This window comes from Corvus moneduloides, chromosome 2 (genome assembly GCF_009650955.1).
Source record: "Corvus moneduloides isolate bCorMon1 chromosome 2, bCorMon1.pri, whole genome shotgun sequence".
NCBI classification, from domain to species: domain Eukaryota; kingdom Metazoa; phylum Chordata; class Aves; order Passeriformes; family Corvidae; genus Corvus; species Corvus moneduloides.
Genome location: NC_045477.1, coordinates 53,589,802 through 53,597,140, shown reverse-complemented (window position 1 = coordinate 53,597,140; position 7,339 = coordinate 53,589,802).

Below are 7,339 nucleotides of genomic sequence, written 5' to 3'. Positions count from 1 at the left end.
ACAGCATCAAGACCCCAAGTTTAATGTAATGCATTTGCTTAATTGTTTTTCTGTCTATTTTTGTTCCAACACACAAAAGGTGTCCAGATTTCTGCATTATGAGGTCTCTCTGCTGTGTCAGTTTGGCGTAGTTAAGTGCATACGAAATTGAGGCAATTTCTGCCTCTATTGGTGTGACACAAATGCATCTATCTGCCAAGGAGTCCTCCCCCAAGAGACACCTGCATGCTTAGCTTCTCAGGGAGATGAGAACCCACGGGTCTCAGATCCTAGGACGAGACTTTCATATACTCTGCCACTGGAGTGGGACACAGGAAGAGAGAGGACAGGAATGGGTGTGGCACTAAATGTGTTATCCTGACATGGCAGAAACATCACTAGAAAAGGATTTTATGTTGTGCTTCCATTCATCTTCACCAAATTATATGGCAGGGAAGATCTCTCCCAAGCCCAATAAATGTGAAGTTAATTAGAGGCTAGAGCAGGATCTCAGCTAGAACTAAAACCTCAGCAATTGTTTCTGCATAGTCAAACTACCAGGGAAAGGCATCATGCTGATGGTAACTGAGCTTGTGCTTACTATTCTGGCAAAACCACTCCAAAACAAGTTCAAGTCCTAAAATTAGCCCTCCCCAACACCTGTCATTGCGCTGGGCATCAGCCTGTTCATGTTGTGCTTATTGAAATAGCTGTCTCCATTCTTGCATCTGCATTTCTTGCATGCTTTCTCTCACTTTTACACTTTCTTTAAACTTTGTGTCTTCTCTTTCACTACTCCTTTAGGTATGTGTTTTACTGTCTAGTGAGGATACAGTAGAAGCAATATCTGTACAGGGACTGTCCTTTGATTGTAAGGTAGCAGAGCCAGTGAGGCTAATTTTATTTCTGTTGAGTTCAATATGTTTACAGGGATGTGAGTGCCTGGAGAAAGAGAGTTTTCTGGGAAGGAATATTTTTTTTTTCTTTTTTTTTTTTTTTTCCTCCTGAGGCTTATTATGGAAAAACTTGGGTGAGAAATGAACGCCATTTGTCCCTCAAATTTGATTATTAAGGAATTCTTACAGAGTGAGAGGCCTTATTTTTGGAGCAGGTTCTCAGGTGAGTACAGGTGTTCAGAAGATGTATTTCTGACACATTAGCATGTCTAAGACCTTAAATGAAAAAAATACATAGTATTTCCTTTTCTGCTTTTGCTTGCCTCTCATAGAAGTGCCTCTTCCAAGGGCCAGGAGACATACCAATGAATATTGGCCTACTGTGTAAAACACAGTTCCCAAAAGGCATGGCACACATATCGTTAGCAGTATTAGATCCACATCAAAGTTACAGACAAATTACTGAAGTAGCCTAACTTTTTTTTTTTTAATGTTCATGCATGCAGCTCTGCACAGAGCTGCTGCCTCTATGTGCGTAGCAAAGTACCTCCTGGAACCCCACATGGAGTTACTTTGAAGTTTGCCCTAAAGTATGGCTGCAAGCATAATTATGCTACTTTTTTCCCCCTTCTTCTTCCTTCCAGTTGGATTAGACTTAATTTTTGATAGACAGAGAGAATCTTATCTAGTTTGTGTTTGTTTTCAGAACAGCAGTGTGCAAAACACTGAGGAACAAGTGGGCCTGGGGGAAAAATTAAAAATCAGAGAAATGAAAGCACACTTAGACCTGAATAGATGAAAAATTTCTATACCCCTCCACTTTTGTAATGCTTAATATTCAAATACCTGATTCACTGGGAAGGTCAGCCCAATACCCAATGATCCCAATACCCGATGAGCCCAAAAATGTGTGAAAGCAGGAGACTGCATGCACAAGGGTGTTCCAGTCACACAAACATATTGCTTGGTGTTCATTCTTGAGGTCTGAAAATCACGAGGGATCTTATGAAAATGACAGGTTATTTTCATGCCATGTGTCGTATACATTGCACCTTGTGTAAATTGCTGTAGGGAGGCAAAGTACTATTCTTGGATCTGCAGGACACCCCTGAGCTTTGATATTTGCTCTTTGATACTGTCAACTGTGAGAGCTCTTCACACGTAGGAAAGGCAAAACATCGATGCTGAGTGTGACATACACTGATCTTGGAGGAGAGCCTTGCCCAGAGAGCATTTCAACGAGCAGAATTTTAACTGTTTCTTTGGGTTCTGCCAAGACAGCTACTGGTTGTGGATCACTATGGAGCCTGCAAGGATCACCCTCTGAAAACAATGCATTTATCACTGTAGGTATATCTAGGGTTCACTTTGTTTGGATTACTTCCAGTTTACACCGCGAAATTAGAAGCAAGACTGACTTGCCATAGGTAACCTCCAGTTAAGTTTCTTGGCATGGGCAGGTGTCTGCTGAGCCACCCTGCAGAGTCCTGCTGAGCTTTGTGAAGCTGGGAAAGGGAATAGAAACGCTTTTAGAGCTGGCCCAAGCTCTCCCTTAGGATACATGTAAACACAGGTGCAGCAAGAGAGAGTATATTGCAAATACTCCTGAAGCCTCTGAAACCCAACTGGCCCTGATTGTCTCTTGTGTTGGTCTGATTTGCACATAATTCAGACACCCTCTTTCTCTAAACTGAGTTTATGAGTCCAGGAGTGGAAGCCAACTCTAATTCCCTGAGTACTGCTGGTAGAAAATGAAGAAAATCATAAGCAAAGCAATATATTAGTAACTACAGATTAATTTCCTTCCAACTTGTAGAGAATTAGCCATTCTAATGCAATTTAGTCAACAGTTAAAAAATATAATCACTGTTAAGAGAATGTGACCCCAGTAGTATTTTAAGTGATGTGCATGGGAAAAGTTTTGTAAATAACCAAGACTGATTATTCAAAAAGCAAAGAAATCAGTAACTCATTTTGTTGCCTCTTCTGCTCAGAAATTGCCTTTTCTATATGTTCATCACGAAGTCTTTTGTGACTAAATGTAAGCTATATTATAGTGAATAATTGCAGGAAGGTGGTTTGTTCTATATTTAATCCCTTCACCTGATCTTCTAAAAAGTTTTCTGTAATTTTTTCTTGGTAACAAGAACCCTTATCCTGTGGTTTGAAACCGTGATGAAGGCCCATTCCCCTTAGCCTTAAATACAGCCAGAAGGCTGTAAGAAATCTCTTGGATTTTGTCTACTCCCATTTTCAAAAACATCATGAGTGAGTGGAGATTTGCAAGCAGTAGGCTGGCTGGCGTCTTCTGATCACTGGAAGTGAGTTTTAATTAATCTGGCACTTGGAGTAGTAGCATCATGTCAATAAAAAATTAATTGCTTCAGGTATTTTTGTGGTTTCTCATTTTGTGAAGCCTGGCTTATTTAGAAGGAGAGTTAGCACGAGCAAAATAATCACATTTAATGTGGTTGCATGCTGGAGTAAAGTTGACTTTGTGCCAAACCATGGAGCTCATAGCACAGGGCTGCTAACGGGGGGTGCATTTCTGAGAGGCTTTGGGGACTGGTAAAGAGGTCTCCATGTGCAAAACTTGTTTTCTTTGCGCCTTTCTGGACAATTTATGAGGCAGATGAGCGTCTGCATGCCCTGAGGCCCTGGTCTGCAGAGCACAGCTGGAATCAGCTCTGCTGCCTGTGAGTTTGAGACCTGAGCGTACATCCTCACAACCTGGCCTCTTGGCCATCCTCCCAAACTCTCAGCTTGGGAGGGGAGGGAGGGTATAATGCATTTCCAGAAGTCTCCTAGCTGTGGTACCCTCCAGGATTAACCTATCCCTAGTAATGTCTTCAGTGTGTTCAGGGATTTAAGGGTCTCAAAGCTACAAATTATAGATAGAAGATAACATGTTGGAAACTTAAAAATAGCCAGCCCAAACAGACCCAGGGATAGTCATATCAGCGCATTATTACAACAAGAGGAGATGTTGCATGTCCTGCATACATATGCACTCATATCTCACAAATGAGCCTGCCTGTGTGTGGTCCAGCAACTGTGAACTGAGCTTGGCCCCGGCACCAGAGGTTTGTCTTGGGTTGTGAGACAAATGGCAAATTTTACAAAAGCATAGTATTTGTTAAGCTGACATTTCATACGATGGGATGAAAGACAATGTGTTATGGGCTGTGGTACACTTTGAATGACTTTGTTATATGTCTGTGTTTAAACTGGCAGTGTGCACAAAAATAAAGGTTCGTCAAAGTTTAAGCTGAACTATTTCACACCATCTCTTCAAAACTTTTAAATTTACCCTCTGTTCAGTTTCTCTTTGGATCTCCTAGTGTTTCAAGTTACACCTGAGATAATCTGACTAAACAGAGTAGAAGAAATCTTCCCTTTTTTAACTCTGTGTGTGTGATACAGTTATTTTGTCTCTTGTACTCTCCCCTCTTTTTCTTTGTTGCTTATAAAGCAAAAGGGGGAAAAGTACACAAATCACGATGAAAAAGTTATAATCTTTGGAGTACAGAGACGCAATATGGTCTAACTGTATTTCAGTATTTCTTTAAAACATCACCAGCAGGTTTTGTTTTGCGCTTTATTTTTGAGGCACAGCTTTGTCAATTTGAGTCTTCTTGGCTCTGTTTGAAGTAATGCAAAACAGTAAATAGCCTTGGAAAAAAAAAAAAATCCACTAGGAACAAATTATTTTGACTTGACACTTAACCTGCACACTTCCTCTAGCTCTGAGTTCCTCACCCCTGATTACTGACTAACAGAGTATAACTTTGGACTCATTTAAAATGCAATCGCAGAACACAGCAGAGAAGGTCATTTAGCGGTACATCAACAAGAAGGGCAGGCTGTAAATCTAATGACCATCTTCCATTCCTAATTTCTAAGATCCCACTGTCACCAGTATTGACAATTTCTGACACTCAGATGTGGCAATATATCAAATGCTCTATTAATATGACAGATGTATTTTTTATAAAAGAGTAGCTCTCTCATCCCTCTTCGATACATAGATGAGCTGACGAATGCTTTGAACAAGGCTCACTGTTTACTCTTCTCCTGTTCTCATGCTGCTTATTAAACTGGTTTAATATAAAAGCAAGGTATAAAATCAACTGCTACATCAAATGCAATCCAATAGTATCACCTCAAAGACAAGCACATTGTTAGCTTTCCATCAGAATCAACTCATCTGAGGCAGCATGTTGTAGCCACAGAATATTAACACATAACCTTGTCAGCCATCACCTGTAGCTGGTAAATGCCAGTGATTTTCACTTCATAGTGCAACCATCTCAAAAAGCCATTACTAAAGAAATGCAGGTATATCCAGCTAACAAAACTTGTCTGATAGTCGCTTGAGCCAAGAAAACCTGGCATTTTAGGTGCACCTTGGAGAGGAGTCTCAAGAGAATTCACATTCTGTTTTGAATCCTTTCTAAGTCCCCAATGACACTGTCTTGAAATAAAGCTTACCTGAGGCTGGTGTCTCCTCCAGTATACCTATATAAGCCATTTGTTCCAATACACACGAAGGGCACTTTGAGTTAAATACTTTTCTAGATGGCTCTTACAAGCTGACAGCATTAAGTTTCATAACAAACAGATGTTCATATTTTATAAGCCTCCTCCATAAAAGACTTTCAGTGTTCTCTATTTCAACAGAGGCACAATGGAAAACTATAAGGGTCTAGAAACAGTACTCCTGTGGGAACCTGAAATGACTGAGTACGGCTACAGCAAAACACATCTACAGCTGTGGAGACATCGGTAGTGAATGGTGGGAAGGGGTGGATGGACAAGATTAGATAAAGGCCAAAGGTTTAACATCCTGATGCTGGAGGGATTTCCACTGGTAGTGGAAAGAGGTGGTTGCCCTGCTTCTGTGGAGGCACTGATTTCCAAACTGATGTTTGGGAGAGGCAGTTCAGGGCTGCTTCCTAATGCCAAGACAGGTAACAGAGCTGTGAATCCAGTAACATCCATGTGATTTCAGTGGCAGTGTATCCTTCGTTGCCTTGAAAGCAGGGGAGCAGCAGGAGCAGCCTTGCAGGCTGTGCTGTGGGAGTGGGAAAAGAAGAACAGAGCAACCCAGCACCTCAGATGCATCACCCTGGAGCCTCTGGAACACCAGCTGGGTTTAGAACTTGTGGGCCCCTTGGGGCAGAGGCCCAGCCCAAGGGGAATGCACATTGTGTGGAGGGGGCCACCTCTTTGTTTTAACAAATGTTGCCGATATTTGTTTGTTTAACAAATGTTGCCAGGAAGGAGGAGAATGTGCCTCCCTGTCTTTGATACAGGGCTGAACCCCCTCATTTTGCAAACTGGCGTGCTTTTGTGTGCTGCTTTGCTGCCTGCTGCCTGCTGCCTGAACAACCCCTGTCTGCTACCGAAAACTGAATTGGCATCTCTACTTTTTCACCTTTTTGAGGCAAAATGTCCAAAAAGTCAGAGGAGCAGCTAAAGGTGTTTCTTCCCACACTTCTTGCTTATTATGAGGGTCAAGGATGTAGGTGGCTTAAAAGCAATGTAGAGGCAGTCCCATTTCGTGCTGCCCCCCCCCGAGAGCCAGGGTTGCTGATGTCTTCCCTCCACAGACTCCTCTTTTTGTACAGCCAAGCTGCCACCAGATCAGGGGGGGCTTATCACAATGAAGCCAATCTCTCTCTAAACTGCTCGCAACCTTTTATTTCTGCTGACTCCGCCCATCAGTCAAGCTAAAGAAATCTACCAGAGTGCCAGGTGTGAGGGAAGGAATGGGAGGGCACAGCCAGCATTGGCAAAATACCTTTTCTGGCAGTGACGCAGCCCAAAAATTGTCTAAAATTAACCTGGAACAGTAATGGAAAAAGATTATTTGCCTACTCTGTGCTATTTAAAGGCCTCCAAAATACAAAGGGATTTTTTTGAGTTTATTAAGTCAGCATTGTCTAACCCTTAGGCTAAAAAAAGTGGACTCAGTACCTTAGAACTATGATAAAATCTTGTCATTGTGAAACGTATTGGCATTCCACTAGTGAATTCGGGGGAACTAGGAATTTACCCTTGAAATAAGACCTGGATTTCTCTGTTTGGACGCGTCACTTCAGCTACTCTGTATTCTTACTGTTTCTTGACATCAGGAATAAAGCCAATACTCCTGACTTTTTGCTCCTAAAGCCTCGCAGAAAGGCAATGTAAAATTTCCTTTGCATATACATTTGACTGCTCATCCTTAATATTTATTTTGAAAAAGACTTCGTTCCAAAAAAATTATTTGCATGAATATTTGTGGAAAGCAAAACCACACCAGATGCAAAGATAACTAAAGTAGATTCATTTAAAAATTTCAACTGTTTTTGTATAACTACTTCACAGCATTCATGCAGTCTGACTGGTAAAAAGAAGCGTTTTAGATCTTTGGGAGAAAAAAAATTCTTGCAGCAGATACTTTCATGGACAAACAAGTT